Source organism: Lynx rufus, unplaced genomic scaffold (genome assembly GCF_022079265.1).
Source record: "Lynx rufus isolate CCGP_SWC_20201006 ecotype Redwood Valley unplaced genomic scaffold, mLynRuf1.p SCAF_3, whole genome shotgun sequence".
Taxonomy (NCBI): Eukaryota; Metazoa; Chordata; class Mammalia; order Carnivora; family Felidae; genus Lynx; species Lynx rufus.
The window spans coordinates 92,181,947-92,199,839 of record NW_025814845.1 but is presented as its reverse complement, the minus strand read 5'-3'; the positions used below and the strand labels follow the sequence as shown (position 1 = coordinate 92,199,839).

General features: G+C 39.1%; 1 protein-coding gene and 1 pseudogene across 2 annotated transcripts in view; both read right to left on the bottom strand.

The window, feature by feature from the left end:
• Nucleotides 1–17,893, bottom strand: part of ANK2 (ankyrin 2) — a 243,421-nt gene that overhangs the window by 181,369 nt on the left and 44,159 nt on the right. The window lies entirely within an intron of this gene.
• On the bottom strand, nt 9,019–10,210 carry LOC124520402 (RNA-binding protein 42-like; annotated as a pseudogene).

Here is a 17,893-nt window from a genome sequence, read left to right as displayed (position 1 = left end):
AGGCTTAAATCAGGAGTGGAAAAAACAACTCAATGACAAATACATTGTGAAGAAAATGGTTTATGTGCCTATACACCTGAGTTTGTATGCCCCAGCTGGAGCTGTGTTTCATGGGCTACTTGGAAAAAAGAAGGCACAACAGCACTCCTTCCTATATCAGGTTATCAGTCAACCTATAACCCTGTTAATTTTACCATCATTAACCCAGGATAATTGGCATCCAGTTTCACAGGTGAGACAGAGGCCCAGGGACTGTGCTATATTTCAAGAGAGTCACTACTGCTCATCCAACCACATCCCACCAAGTCTTCCACTCCTTCTGTGAAGAAATAAGAAGTAGCCACCCTCCCATTTCAGTCACAGTATGGAACTTGTTTCTAACCCTAGCAGAGACTATAGCCCAGACTCTGAAGATCTCTTCTTGCTATATACATGGGGAAACCAACATGGAGAATCAATGGCCATGGGAGGCTAGAGAATTAGATCCCTGTGAACCTTATAATGGAACAGAATGCCCCAGTCCTACTACCAGGGTTTGGCTCCTCAAAACCTCAATTGTTGGGAAAAACTGCCTTGCCCGGTGGGGAAGAAAGTTGACCATCTATGTTGGACATTTAACATTAGACCAAAGATTTTATAACTCAATTTCCTAGGAAACCTAATGGTGGGAGTTGCCAGATCACCTTGAGGCAGGTCCCAACCCCTTTTCTAAATTCTCTTATCTCCAAGGGGCCTAGGACAATGTCAATGCAGTCATTGAATGGCGGGGCCCAGGTGAACTATACTGGATATGTGGAAGGACAACCTAAAAAGTACTTTCCTCATGATGGTCAGGGTCATGTGTGCTGGGAACTATTTGTCCATCTTTCTTCCTGCTCCCACTTGCCAGAGTGGAACATTTGAGAGTCCAAGTGTATGGGGACTGGGAGACTCAAAGGAAACGACAAGCCCTAACAACTGGTAACAGGAAAGATGATGACTGGCCTCCCAAGTGTGTAATCCAAAATGGCCCTGCCATCTGGGCAGAGGATGGGTCCTGGGGCTACCACACTCCTATTTACATGCTACACCGCATAATCAGACTGCAAGCAGTTGTAGAAATTATAAACAATGAAACTGTCAGAGCTCTTAACTCACTAGCCAAGCAGGAAACCAAAATGCACAATAGTATCTATCAAAATCGCTTGACTTTAGATTACTTGCTTGCTTCTGAGGGAGGAGTTTGTGGAAAGTTTAACTTGAGTAACTGCTGCCTACAGATAGATGATAAAGGAAAAGTCATAGAGGAGATCACAGATCGAATGAGAAAGGTTGCTCATGTCCCAGTCCAGACCTGGAAAGGTTGGGGCCCTGGAGAGTTATTAGGAGGATTTATTTTCAACTTGCAGGGGATTCCAAACCCTCATAAGTATTTTTCTCTTGACCTGGGGAGCTTGCTTAATCCTGCCTTGCCTAGCTCCCCTACTTTTACAGTCTGTCTCCAGCCTCATTGAGGTAATGGTCAAAAGGAAAGCAGCCACACATGTGATGATGTTATGGAAACATAAACCTCTAAACCAAGGTGATGTTCTTTGACCAAAAATAGGGGGTCCAAGCATCAAAGGAGAGAATGTGGTAGAGTCCTTCCATAAGGAATGTGGTGAAAACCTCAAGACAAGGGAAGGCAACCTGGTTATGTGTGTGTGCGACATTCCTCATGACTCTGTAATATAGACCACCCATTCAGACTGTTTTTTACCATCTATGGGAGACAAAGGAAAAAAAATCGTACAAAAGGTGACCCCCCCCACCCCGCCGTGCTTGGGGCTCAGCCTTTTGGGTCTTAGCCCGATGATCCCACCCTGGCATGAATAAAGCTGCTTCCTGGAAAGAAAAGCCTCAGTGTCCCGACTTTGTGTGTGACTTACCCCTATGATAATACTAAAATTTCCACCCAAGGAGGAGTATAAGCCTAATTTACATAACATATAGTGCACATATAGGCAAGTTTCCTTAAGGTGCATAAATGGCCTTATTCCCACCTTTACATATGACAGGGCTTCCCTATCCAAATACTCATCCTAATCCTAAATAAAAGGAATCCATTCACCCTTTTGGGTTGAAAGTTATTCCTCATGACCACCTTATTTGCTGCAAATTAAGCTTACTTGGTGCAACAAGTCCACATGGTGTGTCTGTGACTCACCAAGGAGAGAACTCACAATGGTTCAGTTACATTATTTTCTTTCTAAAATCTCATGCCATATAATTCCATTAAGTTCTTACATAAGGGGCAACAGTTGGCTTCTTCGAATAATAAAACCTCTTCATATATGACTTTCTGTGTTGATCCACTCTTTCTTCCTTTCTTCCACCCAACATGGGCTTGAACTCACAACCCCAAGATCAAGAGTTGCATGCTCTAACTGACTGCGATCCATTCTTTATGAAGCTGATACTTCTGTGTTGATCCATTTTTTATGAAGTTCCTTCCTCTCCACGACTGGAAGAATGGGGAATCATTTTATTTGCTCCTCTGCAATTCTCTTTTAGCTTTTGAAAAAAATTTCTTTTTGTCAACTTCTATATCCCATTAGAATTTTCTCACTGGATGACTTTTACTTTTTAGTGATTATTTTATCTGATGTCAATGCTTATGTAAATTAAAAGAAGAGTTTAACCTGTGAATTGAAATTCCCAATTGAGAGAACATAGAAGATTTCCCACCTTAAGTTCTCCAGAGCCCTTTAACCACCCCAAATTGATCAAATTAAAAAAGGACTTGAACTACCTCCATTTTGACTTCAGTCTGTACTTTCTGATTCTTTCCAGCTTATCTTTTAACTCGGGCAAAAGGTTCGGTGGGCAAAGCATCCAGTGATGGGAACCAAAACCACTCCTCAAGCAATACAACTGCTATGACCTGACACCAGAGAGATCCAAAGAAAAGGACAGAAAACATGATTGACCCCAAGACAACAATGGACCTGAACTACATTGTTCATCTACACGCACCCACCAACTTCTGTTCCATATTTTCCTGGTATAAACCTGGAAGTATTTTCAGCACTTTGGAGACAGTCATTGAGACATTAGTCCCCTGTCTTTCCAGTTCTGGCCACACTGAAATAAATTCCTTTCTTGTTTCACCACCAGTTCTCTGTCTTTGGATTTTATTGGAGGCAAGTGGTGAAACCTGGTCTATTTGGGACCCTAGAGCCAGGTGCTCTTATACTCCTGCACCCCAGTTACAAAGTTTTCCTGGATTAAGCCCATGGCTCTGAGCTGTAATCAGTTGAAGAAGGAGGAGGACAGGGAAGAGAAGAATAAAGCATCTCCTCAATATTCTCAGTATTGCCAGTGATTTCTCTTTTAGTTCTTTATTAATTTTAATATTTAATTTAATAATTTAATTTAATTTAATATTTCTCAGAATCATGTCTTCCTATACTGTCATGGAAATGTTTTACTATGCAAGTCAACAAATAATATGTATCAGGGTTCCCCTCCCTCCCACTCCAGAGAGCCAGTTGTTAAACATTTACCAGCAATATCACTGCATGCCAAAGTCAGATGGTTTGACAGCAGTTTTATATTTAAAATATGTGAACTGGAGGGGTGCTGGGTGGCTCAGTTCATTGAGTGTCTAACTTCAGCTCATGTCATGATCTCGTGGTTCATGAGTTTGAGCCCCACATCAGGCTTGCTGCTGTCAGCACAGAGCCTGCTTCAGATCCTCTGTTCCCCCCTCTCTCTGCCCTTCCCACACTTGTTCTCTCTCTCTCTCTCTCTCTCTCTCTCTCTCTTAAATGACATTTAAAAAAATAAATAAATAATGTGAACTGAAAAATATGGCTCCCCAATGGTCAATATCTCTAAGGTACAATGGCCTGAATCTGGTCTTCATTTATGTCTAAAATTCTACAATATGGGATATATCTACAGGTAATCTTGTTTACAAGCTTTATAAAGAGTCAAGTATTGGGGCGCCTGGGTGGCGCAGTCGGTTAAGCGTCCGACTTCAGCCAGGTCACCATCTCGTGGTCCGTGAGTTCGAGCCCCGCATCGGGCTCTGGGCTGATGGCTCAGAGCCTGGAGCCTGTTTCAGATTCTGTGTCTCCCTCTCTCTCTGCCCCTCCCCCATTCATGCTCCGTCTCTCTCTGTCCCAAAAATAAATAAACGTTGAAAAAAAAAATTAAAACAAAAAAAAGAGTCAAGTATTATTAACTGTTGAGGGACCACAAGGCAAGCTGAGGGCCAAGCACAAACTAGCACAACCCCCACCCAGGTGGGATATGTGTGACATTCTTCAGGCACTCCTGGCTACCCAAGAACAAAGAAAAGGACAGAAAACAAATGGTTAAACTGATAGTCTCCATCAGCTTACAAGTATCTTAGTAATATTAAAAGAAAAGGGCAATCTTATCAATAGCCTAATCTCCAGGAACTCCCTACTGTCTTTTTTTAATTTTTTTTTTAATGTTTATTTATTTTTGACAGAGAGAGAGAGCGCATGAGCAGGGTAGGGCAGAGAGAGAGAGAGAGGGAGACACAGAATCTGAAGCAGGCTCCAGGCTCTGAGCTGTCAGCACAGAGGCGGACACGGGGCTTGAACTCACAGACCACAAGATCATGACCTGAGCCGAAGTCGGATGCTCAACCGACTGAGCCACCCAGGTGCCCCAGGAACTCCCTACTGTCTTAAGGGTAATGCTTTACTAAAGGGAAAAACAACCTTAGCTTCACTATAGCTAGACCTCCAGTTATCTGTGACCTCTTGAGCATATGGAAATCCCTTTAAGAAACTTGCTCCTGACCTTACCTCCCCCAACCCCACAGTGTAGAAGCAGTCACCCTTCACAACCCCAGTGCAGCTCTTTCTGCTCAAGGGTCCTATTCCCCTGCTTTGATAAAATCACCCTTTTTGCACCAAAGATATCTTCAAGAATTCTTTCTTGGCCGTAGGCTCCCAACCGCCACCACCACTCCAAAACCTCATTATTAACTAATCATCAACCCTTTATCGCTTAAAATGGGTGGTGTAGACTGGCTTGAAAGTGATTTCAACAGTGGCATTCTGAGTATAACTTTCTATTAATTTAAAATAGAAAAGTTTGAGAATTAAGATGTTTAAAAAGGTATCAAATTTTCTTCAATTCCATGAGTGGCCAATTCTCTGATGTTTAAAGGATTTATAATACTCTTCTCAATTTCCCCTCTGGGAGATCTTTCTCCTTGAACTCTATAGTACCACCTCAGCCGAAAGCTATAACTTATGGTAGCCCAGACCATTAGAACACAGTTTCTATTTTTGTGTTTTAATAAATGTTGGGAAAACATTTTATAAAAAAATTGACAAGGCTAATAAGACACTATCTCAAATATAATATAGCTGACCCTGTCTAAAAACTTATAAAGTTCAAATATATAGTTATTTTATTTTTTTACGTTTATTTATTTTGAGAGAGTGCACTTGTGCACGTGTGAGCAGGGAGAGAGGCAGAGAGAGAGAGGGAGAGAGAGAAAACCCCAAGCAGGCTTTGTTCTGTCAGCACAGAGCCCATTGTAGAGCTCAAACTCTCAAACTGAGATCATGACCTGAGTAGAAATCCAGAGTCCGGAGGCTTAACCGACTAAGCCACTCAGGCGCCTTTAAATATATATTTAAATTAAATATATTCAGAAGTTATCTTAAAGAAGACTCCAATGCCAAACTATTTACCTTAGTTTACTCCAGTTTTCTTTTCACCATTTCAAAATGTAGCTGACCTCATTTTCACAAAATAAGCAAAACATTTAAATCCACAGAACAAGATAAAACATGTCCTCAATAAAAGGGTTAGCTTTCTTCTTTATTGATTACAAAGCTGAGGCTCTAATTTAAAAGAATTTTCTAAGGAAAAGCACCCTTTTTGGAAGCACAGAGATCCTACTACAAATCACTGAAATTTAGTTGCATTTTATTGAAAACATCATCAAGAATGTGATTAAAATTTCTATATGAGGGAATAATTTGTAAACCCTATATAAGCTATAAATTGAATTCAGGACATACATGGGTCTTTAAGATTTCTGTAATACTAACTCTACTGAAACTAGAGTTGATATAAAGACAGATGATGGGTGCCATTCTAGTTATAAATGCTATAAATTTTTAATCTGCCTTCTTTTAAAATGCAATCAAATTGGGACTATCACATTATTGTTATCCTATTGAATTAGCCGTAGGAATCAGAAGACAAGCAACTTTCTGCTTAATGTTTTGTTTCTGGAATTTCTAACCAAAAATGGGTTTAATTAGCAATTGAATATGCTAGGTAATTGTTATTAGAAAAAGCAGCTCAGCATCAATAGACTTAAAAGAAAAAAGTTTTATCTGGTGAATATGAGCTAACATATAAATTAATCACGTTTAAATGAAAGGTGATAAATAATCCCATCTAATAGTACAACTCGGCTAACTCCTAGAGAATATGTTTTGCAGTCAACCCATTTTGGTAAGTCCCTGAGGTCATGTTTCTAAAATTCAGATTTCCCACTGGAGCCACACTGACATACTTTGGCTTATCATGGTCAGTTAGTAATATTGGCCTACATTTCAAAGGACGGTATGTTGTTGTTGGGTATTCTTCACTTTGCCAAGTGAGGGAATAAGGAGGTGGACATGCCCAACTAGTCAGATCTTTTATATTTGAGTGCAAACACAGGGCAGGTTCTAGAACTTTCTGAATAGTGCTTCCCACACATAAAGTGTTTGAGGCACATAACCAAAACATAAAATATTGTCAGTTTCTGTATTTATTAGAACACTCACCGTGAGCTTACTGGGTTCTGGCCAAAGAGTCTTCTGAAACAATTCATATTTAACAGAAACAATAACTACTCATTCTCTTAAATTAATATCAGGTTAGACATTCAGTTAGATCACCAGGAAACAATGTACCTGGAGTATGTTATCTGTATTCCCTACAGAAATGGCTTCACTGAATTATAAAATATTACTACATATTTGGCTTATATGTCAAGTGAATATAAGAAATGTCCATTTGAACAATATTTATATCCTTGTGTTTGTTTTATATGGATTTTCTGGATTAACTATTGTTGAATTTAATAACAGGGAAAAGTTTAGTAATAGGAAAACCCTCTATGCTTCTTTTTACTAAACTTGAATTTAGGAAAACAGCATAAATCCATATGTTTGTCTTTTTCACTAGTTTCCAGGAAACACAAAATAAATTCAGTATTCATCAGAATTAATTACCACAAGTTCTCTATCCCTCTTTTTACTTGGTTTTGCTTTTATCTTGTTTCATTTTTAATGATGTCAGAATGACAGTACATGGGAGTGTATGTATGTATGTACATGTAGTGCCACCAAAACTTTAAAATTTTTTCACATCTTGGGGCGCCTGAGTGGCTCATTCGGTTAAGCGTCCGACATGATCTCACGGTTCGTGAGTTTGAGCCCCGTGTGGGGCTCTAGGCTGACAGCTCAGAGCCTGGAGCCTGCTTCAGATTCTGTGTCTCCCTCTGTCTGCCCCGCCCCTGCTTGCACTCTGTCTCTCTCATTATCTCAAAAACAAATAAACATTAAAAAAATTTTTTTTTAATTTTTCACATCTTTTGTATCTTACAACAGCACTATGCCAAGTGCTTTCACTGAGCTTGATATATTCCCTACCTCACAAGATTTATGGACAGCAAGGATACTTTGATTAACACGGTTGCTGATTCTAATTAGCTACTCAGTGGCTCAACATACGGACCAACAGTTTGGAAAAAAACTTAGAAGAAAATGTAAAATCATTTAAAAATCAAAAAAAAAGTACAAGTGGAAAATCTAAGAATAAATTAAACCTGAGAAATAGTAGCCTAAAAGCTGAATTGATATCCTCAGCATGCTTGAGAATAAAAGGTGTTGGTGTTATAACTCTACTGAAGCAAATCTGGAGGAAAACAGATAAATACACAGTAAAAAAAAAAAAAAAAGTATGAGACATTGGAAGAGCATTTATTGTCATTCATTGGGAATCTTTCCTTTGAAGGTTGTTAAAAGGTTAAATGTTTATCATTTGTACACACCTGACTGAATGTGTTTCCTTTTTCTTTCTTCCCTTCCTTTTTTCTTCCTTTCTTTCTTTCTTTTCTCTTTCTTTCTTCCTCCCTTCCTTCCTTCCTTCCTTCTCTCTTTCCCTTCCATCCTTTCCTTTCCTTCCTTTCCTTCCTCCTTTCCTTCCTTCCTTCCTTCCTTCCTTCCTTCCTTCCTTCCTTCCTTCCTTTTTTAAGACAATGTGATCAACTGCAGAAATAATAACATGCTATTGGGAGTAAGAAATGCAAACTGGTCCTTGCTCTGCTGCAAACCAGATGTGTGACTTTGGGCAAATCACTTAGCCTCTTTGTCTTATAATGGTCTTATCTATAAAAATGATGATAATGAGAATAATGAAAACTCAATGACAATGATAAAGAAATAAAACTTTATGAGCACCAGTTGTGTGTCGTTGTTTTAGCCTTTATTTTTTTTTCTTTTTTTTCTTTTTTTTTTTAATTTTTTTTTTCAACTTTTATTTATTTTTGGGACAGAGAGAGACAGAGCATGAACGGGGGAGGGGCAGAGAGAGAGGGAGACACAGAATCGGAAACAGGCTCCAGGCTCCGAGCCATCAGCCCAGAGCCTGACGCGGGGCTCGAACTCACGGACCGCGAGATCGTGACCTGGCTGAAGTCGGATGCTTAACCGACTGCGCCACCCAGGCGCCCCATGTTTTAGCCTTTATTTTTAATGAATGTAAATTTATTGAAACTGGTTTGGGGGAGGATGTGTGGGTGAATTGTTGAGGGTTTTCCAGAGAACTGTGGGAAGGAGTCAGCCCCCCAGGAGGGAGGGGGTAGGTGCCTGGCCACAGACCCCATCTTAGGTCTGATTTCTTCTCCTTCTGCTTCTTGCACCACATCCAGCTACTGGTCCTTCCACCCTTGATGGGGAGGTGTGGGGGTTAGGGGGGCACAAGCTCACCTACTTCCCATTCATCTCAGGCTTGGCACGCACATAGTCTGTGCATGATGGCTGGGGTCGTTAAGAGCTGACGAACCCTTGGTCTTGCCTCAGACTTGTCGCAGATCACCTTAGCCATAAAAAAGGATGGGAAACAGCTGAAGGTGTATGCAAGATATCATGGTTCACCTCACTGCCCACATCCCCACAGAAGATGTGGAAATCATCTGCATCCCGCTCCAGCAGGCTGGGGGACTCCTAGGTGCTGAACAAATGGTGCGTTTCGATTCCTCTGGCTTTCCTTCCTTTTCGTCCTTATCCAGGGCCTCTGGGACCTCCAAAGTCATAAGGTCAAGGCAAAGTGGCCGGGTCCATAGATTCAGGGACAAAAGTCCAGATATGCACTGTGCGAGCCGACTTCCAATGGGAGGGGCTGGGGCTAGAGCTCAGGCAAAGGCAGGGAGAGGGCCGCTCTGGTTGGCTGAGACCGGTGACTGCAACACCAGCTGGGGTGCCTCCTGCTCCACAGCCACCAATGCACTAGTCTTGTCTAGCCCATCCGCTGCTGCCACTACCTCTTCCTTCTCTTTCAGGCCAATGCCAGGCCTAAGCCCAGTTCTCAGGGTGTTGCTGGCCCTTCTAGGGGAGGCCTCAGAGCACCCATGGAGACTGGAAGTGGGCCGGCCATTCCGGGCAGCATGATAGGGGCCCCACAAAGACCAGTGGGAGGGCCCGCAAAGCCAGAGGCAGAGAGACTACCTACTACAGAGTTAAGATCGTAATCTGCTCTCTGCAGTACGTGGCAAATGAAGCCAGATGCAGGATAGGGGTCCTCTGGGAGACCACAGCTGCATGACATAGATAGGAACAGGGCTCCCTAGACTGCTCAAATGATTCCAATCACCAGGGCCAAAGCTAAGTGGACCATAGGAGGAACCATGAGTCCAAGAGTCTGTTGGATGTGCTGGAATGTTTTGGTCACAATAATTGGGCAAATCACAGGAGCTACGGGCACCTGCACCAGTACTACCATGGGGACCTTGGGTGCAGCAGGCATGACAGTGGGGGTTCTGGTTACTAGAGCCCTCAGAACTTCCTGTTCAAATCCCCACCTCCATTTCCTTCAAGCGTTCCTTGCTGCTCTTATCCGGGATTCCTGTGCTGGCGCCCAGCACTACAGGCCCTCCTGCACCGGGAGTCCTGGAGCTAACCCTACCAGTTAATGTCATGGCCACATACTGAATGGGAACCAAGCACAGCAGGTTACTATTGATAAGCCCTTGATATTGACTTAATGTTAATTAATGTTGATAAAAACAATATGAATTTGAGTCTTTTGAAACAATCAACAAATGTTAATTCAGCTCTTACTGTGAGCAAGGGCTTATAGTTCTGTAAGTCCTAGACATGTTCTCACCTTTGATTCTACAACTTTTGGAATAATGCTTTTTGTATATAATATCATTAAAATGATTAAACATACTAAATAGTTTTAAAAAATAATAAGGTCTTAATGCTGCTTTGAAACAAACCATGTGCAAATTACTCAATCAAAGGTCATATTTTTGTTCTATTAAATTTTTATAAAGCAACATTATAACATTTTGCTTACAGTCAGGTTTTACAATAAGCTGTAGTCACCATTTCTCTTGTTGATTTTATGAGATATTTTGCTCATTGACTGCTTTTCTATGATCATATAAAACTATAAAACTATGATCATATGAAACCTCAGGTAGAACAGATAGTCAATAAAAATTTGTACAGAGCCATTCAAGCATCGGTTACATTTCTGGCACACACAGGTAAGATATAGAGTAGTCCATCTGGGAAAGTTAAGGAACAGATTCAAGAAGATACAGCTAAACATATATAAAGGTTAAATTTTTGCATCGAAATCCATTCAACTGTTTTGCATCAACACTTAGGAAGGTATCAGCTAATCAGCAAGTGTGTGCCAGCTACCCACTAAGTGCTCATCTCTAGGAGCTATGTTCTAAGGGAGAAGCAAAGGACATGTGATGTATTTTCTGTCCCCAAAGAGCCCCAAAATAGTTATTAGTTACACACTTGGAAACCACCTCTGCACGAGCATATACTTGTCTGTGATTTTTTTCAAATGTCTGGCTTCTCTTCTTTACAAATTTTACATTTTGAGTTAAGGGTACTCCAGTCTGTCTTATGCATATCAGAAAAGTACAACTAACTTCCTTAACTTCCTTAATTCTACTAACATGTAAATATTAGGAAGGAGGCAACTGAAATATACGAGTTCTTGAAAAATATTAGAAGGAAAAGGGAGAGCAAATGGGGACAAAGGACAGTAACAGAGAAAAGAAAATGAAACTTGACCCCCAATCTCCATCTCACCCCCACTCTGAATGGGGCTCCTGTGTCAGAGATGCCTTAAACCAGGAGTTCTTTTCAAGAGGAACTAAAATGCCCGCATCTAGACATACGATAATTATGAGTATGATTTACAATTTCATACTTATATTGGCATAAATGACATTAGCAAATTACCTACATATGAAAAAAAATCAAACTCATAACAAAAATACCTGTTTATATATTCCCAATCCAATTTTCACTGGTTACACCCAGCCATAATCTAGCTGCACCTTTCCCATCTCTTGCATGGTGGCTGCTCTAAACTAAGAGTGCTTACTGTGATGGAATTAAGGATTCATTCAGTTTTGGGAAAGATCGGGAACAGCAAGGCAAACAATGTGTCAGATACAATTTAACTGATTTTACCATGTCTTTGGCTGGTCTTCAAAGGTTTTTGATCTAATATAGTAAATCAAACTGTGGGTGACCCAAGAGGAAACTTGTTTTATTAGTGAGTTATTCTCAAATCTTCAAGGCTTTCTTTGTAATTCCCAAAAGATGAATTTTTAGTAAGGTATTTCCTAATTTACAATGAGGCTTGGAGTTTGTAAGCTCATTGATCATTACATGGGAAAATGCTTAGAATAAGAATGCTTTGAAAATATCATTTTGTATAGTCCACTTCCCGATCTCCATTTCATCTAAGGATCATCTATGATCCAGGGCCACCCAGATATCTGTAGTGCTTCTGGCTAGTAGCTCCCTTTTTGGCCACTGGTCTTTCTCCCCTGTTCAGCCCTATCAAGTCTTTCTACCATATAATCCCCCAAATATAGAGAATGACATTAAATATGATGACGACTTGGCCTGGAAGAAGAAAGACTTGTGAAAATTCTTCAAAACTTACCAAGATCAAGAGGGATGAAGAAGTTATGGGGCTGAGAAATAAATACTTGATGAATCAAAGAATAAGAAACTCAATGACATAGATATCATTATTATATTTTACATATATTACATCACACATTATATTTTACAAAGAAGGACCCTAAAATTCTCAGAAATCAGGTGATTTGCCTCAAGATCCTCACCACTAAAAAGAGGAAGAGCAGAAGTCCAAACTTGATCTGAGTTACCTATTTATGTTTGTAAAGCTAAAATAATTAAGTTGTAAATCAAGTTTCAAACGGTAGGTATTTTGCATAAGTGGGTTGTAAAATCTATTACTGATGAATAGATAAAGAAGGTGTGGTTTACATATACAATGGAATACTACTTGGCAATTAGAAAAAAGTGAAATCCCGCCATGTGCAACAATGTGGATGGATCTGGAGGGTATTATGCTAAGTGAAATAAGGCAGTCAGAGAAAGACAGATATCATGTTTTCACTCATATGTGGAACTTGAGAAACTTAACAGAAGACCACAGGGGAAGGGAAGGAGAAAAAATAGTTTCAAACAGAGAAGAAGGCAAACCATAAGAGACTCTTAAATACAGAGAACAAACTGAGGTTTCACTGGGGGGGTTGGCTGGGGGGAAAATAAGTGATGGGCTTTGAGGAGAGCACTTGTTGGGATGAGCAATGGGCATTGTATGTAAGCGATGAATCACGGGAATCTACCCCCCAAACCAATGTATACATTTTATGGTGGCTAACTTGACAATAAATTATATTTAAATGAATGAATGAATGAATGAATGAATGAATAAAATTTAAAAAAATAAAATCTATTGAATGGACTGCCAATCAACATTTTAAAATATAAAGTGGAATAAAGACAAACAGTGCAAGTAGATGAACAAGTGTTGATTTTGTTTTGTTTTGGGGTTTTTTTGGTGAAAATTTTCACAATACACACACATACATGCACACACATGTGTGTGTCAGAGACAGACTGTGTACACATGCATGGTCTGGACTGCAAAAAAAAAAAAAAAACAAAACAAAACTAAGGAGGTTTAGGTAAGACATGCGAGCATGTTGGGAAAAGTAGATGTTCTTTCAGATCAAAGCTAACGCTCACAAAGACCATTCTAAGAGAGGATTGGTTTTTATGGTATGCTTATTTGAATTTTCTGAACTTAATAATTCTTATTTTTAGATGGGTGTTGTGATGTAAATATGAAGGATGATGATGGGACAAAGAAGAGTTCTTCACTTTGGAAATATCCACTAAGTCACTGCTGAACCGCATGCACATCCGGGGCTCTGAGAGGGGGTGTGGTGCAGGGGAGGCAACACAAAACCTGGGTTCCTAGCTTGCCTCCATTACTAACAACACAATTTCAAATTTCTTCGTTAGTAAAACAGATGAATTTCCCACTCTGCTTTTGTCAGATAGTTATTTTTAAAAAGAATATAAAATAATGCATGTTTATGCTATTTTGAATCTATAAAATAATATGCATATGTAAAATATTATGATTTCCTGGTTAAGTGCAAGAAGTAATAAATTCATATACTCCTAACTCCTGTTTTCTATCACTGATATTTGGTTAAATACAATGAGTCGAATTGAGCATTTTTGAGTCTACTGTACAATGTTTACCTGGACTAGGGAAATTATTAATTTATGCAGAAATTATTTACTTTATAAGTATTTTCAATTCTGGGATGCCTGACTGGCTCAGTCTGTGGAGCATGTGACTCTCGATGCTGGGGTTGTGAGTTGGAGCCCCACTTTGGGTGAAGAGATTATTTAAAAACAAAATCTTTAGGGGTTCCTAGGTGGCTCAGTTGGTTGAGTGTCTAACTCTTGATTTTTGGCTCAGGTCATGATCCCAGGGTGGTAGGATCAAGCCCCGTGTTAGCTCTGTGCTGAGCATGGGGCCTGCTTGGGGTTCTCTTTCTCTCTCCCTGAACTGCTCTCCCCAACTCACACTCACTCTCTCTCTCCCTCTCAAAATAAAATAAAAATAAAAATAAATTTTAAACATTAAAAAAAATAAAATCTTAAAGAGAAGGTATTTTCAATACTAATGAAACCTAGGAAAGACAGAACCTGGTCCATTAGTAGTCATCCTTTACAAAATTCAAAGAGCTGCTATTTTATGACAGAAAGCTTTAACTCTCTTCATTTAAGTGTTGTTTTCACATGGGCTCATTCTTTGGTTAATTTTAATGAGAAATAATAGATACACTATTTCCTTCATATTTGACTTAACACATGCTAAAGCAAAATACTATATGAAGCTCAAAGAAAGAACATTATTTGAGCTACTTATTATAATAGTCATGGTTTAAAGAGATTTAAATATTAACTTTAAAAGTCAGCAGCAAATTATTTAAATAGCTAAAACATACAACATTCTTGAGTGTCAAGCTTGGTTCTAAGCTTTTAATTGCATTAACTCACTTAATCTTAAATTGAACATTATGAATTATGAATTACCTGGTGATTCTAGCTCAGAAACTATACCCTTAACTCCTAGAATTGAAAAAAAAAAAAAATCTATGGACCCTGCATTATAATCCTATTTAGCTCTCTTTAGACTTCAATTTCTCATTAATTCTATTTGGTATTTTGTGGAATAGTAAGTATCTCAGTGTCTCACAGTAAGTCAGTAATTAAAGGGAAATCTCCTTTCTAGACATAAAGTGTCCAAATGTGTCAAAATTAGAAAAGAATTCTATAATGCATTCTAGAATATTATTATCATATCCATGTGAAACTTAGCTAGTTTAATTTAAAGTAAAAATTAAGGAAAGGGTTTAGATTGGTTGATCCTTTAAGTTTCTTAGTAATAAAATTCTGTGGTTCTTAGATCAAACGACAAGTAATGAGGGTATAATTTCCAGAAGACTTTAAAGGAAATAAATATACAAGGGAATAAATCTTGCCTTTGTAGATTTATCACTGACTCATTTAATATTTCAATCAACTCATTTTAAAAGAGGGCATTTTCAGGGCACCTGGGTGGCTCTGTTGGTTAAGCATTGCACTTTGGCTCAGGTCATGATCTTGTCGTTTGTAAGTTCGCCCCACATCAGGCTCTCTCCTGTCAACTATTGGGCTCTCTGCTGTCAGCTTGGAGCCCATTTTGGATCCTCTGTCCCCCTTCTCTGCCCCTCTCCCCATTTGTGTGCGAACATGCGCGCGTATTTTCTCTCTCTCTCTCTCAAAAATAAACATTTTTTTAAAACCTGGATTTTCTCCTTCTAACATGGAACTTATCAAAATTGGTAAGCAAGGATAAGGAGTATATATCAGAATCAACCAGTAACTTTTTTTTTTTTTTTTTTAATGAAACGGAAGAACTCCTTAGTGCTGTGGCCTCGAGTGGATGTGCCTCCAGGACTCAAGGATGAGACTGAAGTAAAAAAGGGAAAGAGTGGCAGGATCTCAAAGAGAAGGAAAACAAGAAGGGAGAACAGAACATAAAAACGTTCCATAGCAATTCCAGAATGTACCCTACCTTCCTGCTTCTTTTTTCTTTTCTTTAGATTTTTTGTTTTTAAGTAATCTCTACACTTAACGTGGGGCTTGAACTTACAACCTGTTTATTAAGAGGTTTTTTTACATGCTCTATCGACTGAGCCAGCCAGGCACCCCCCCCATCCTCCCACTCCTAATGAGGCACAAGTGAAGAAACAGTTTTGTACTAAATATTAAATTCAGATAAAAACATGGTACAAAGTTTAAATTTAATATAGACTAGAGGAAGCTTAAATTCAACATGAAATAACAATTGAGTGTCGATTACTCACATATTAAAACATTTACTGAACTTTTATGGTATGCCAAATTGTGCTAGGAACCAAGTCTACATGTGAAGGTACCCATATAAAAGTTAGCAATATTATTATAGAATTACAATGACTTCTAATGTTCTCATTTTTTAAAACAACTTTAATTAAAAACAAGCCGAAGTTGGCATCCTGGACTCTAAAAGAATATGAAGAGAGCGAGGACAGAGTCACCACAAAATAAAGGTTGGCTTTAGGAGTCTTCCAGGTAACATACCATTACTCTGCTTTCCATCATTATAAAATGATTCCTACAAATTTCATCTAGTGTCAATTTCAGGTTTGTCTAAGACTCACAAGCTGGCTTAGTTTATCCTCTGAGTAATCACAAAATTTGGTTCTTCTTACAATTGTGTTTGTGTTCTCTGTTTATCTTCCCAACAAGGCTTATCATGGGCAAGAATCAAATCCTATTCACTTTTGTAAGCTCTACACCTCATATAATATCTAGTATAAGAAAAAAGGATACTTTAATAATGTTCGTACAATGGGTGAGCTAATGAATAGTAAGTACCATATGGAGGTAAATAGGCGTCTGCTTAATCCATCCAGTTATTCTACATTTGTCAGTAAATGTAGTCAATGCGTGGGCAAGTCAGGTACAAACAGAATGATTTCTAGCCTTTGTAAACACAATCAGGAAAAGTTCACTCTCTGAGGCTAAAGCTGGTTAACATTAACATGCATAAGACGAAATTAGATCCTGAGAGAAACACTTAATCTAAAGGGGCTTTTCTCAGTCTGAAATCCCTTGATGTGTTCTTAAGGATCTCAGGATTCTGAGGATATTTAATTAAATACCATGTGGTAATTTCTTGGTCATGTTTATGACTGTGTCAATTGATTCCAAGTGATCACTGAAAGGAACACCCAAATTTAAACGCAGTATTTCTCACACTGAAGCATATGGATGTATTCTCAGGGTTCTAAAAAAAGTCTCCTCTCTCTACAGAGAAGAAATACTGCCTTAAGAGATGGTTTGTAAACATAACCTGACAAAACATGGGTCCTTCCATCTAGAAAGCAGAATAAATGTTTGAGGAAGCATGACCAAGACCTTCCTATGCATTACACAAAATTACAAGTTATCTGAAAGAAATAATGACAATTTTGGTTAAGTTAGAAGGAATAAACTTGCTAGTACTTTCCCAAACCTGTCCATACAGCTACTCTAGTTTGAGTGAAATCATCAATCATGGCCATACATCTTAATTAAATCCTATCTAACTGCAACTGTCAGAACCATACTTTGGTCTCCTGAGTGTGCACTACACAATGGGTTTTCACATGTATAATTTGAGCACCCAGTGGTCTCCCTTTGAGACAGAGAAGGATGTTGAGAAGATTATAAAGTATGCAGTACAGTGATAAGCATATTGTAGACATGCAATAGAGGTAATTATTTTTTTAAGCTTAATTATTTGTTTTGAGAGAGAGAGTGAGCACAAGCAGGGGAGGGTCAGAGAGAGAGGGAGAGGGAGGATCCCAAGGAGGCTCTGCACTGTCAGCACAGAGACTGACATGGGGCTTGAACACATGAACCGTGAGATCATGACCTGAGCCAAAACCAAGAGTCAGACACTTAACCAAGTGAGCCACCAAGGCACCCCAAAGGTAACTATTATTTGATATCATAGGTATTACTATTTCTCATTTCAAAAATGGATAATTTGAGACTCAGACTAGTTTAAGTGACTGGCCAAATGTCTGTGTCCATTCAATTATTTATTTATTTATCAAATATTAATTGGATTCTTACTATGTGCCAATTCTTACTATGTGCCTGGGTCTCCTAGTCTTTCCAACAGAGTGCCCTTTTCACTGACCAACAAC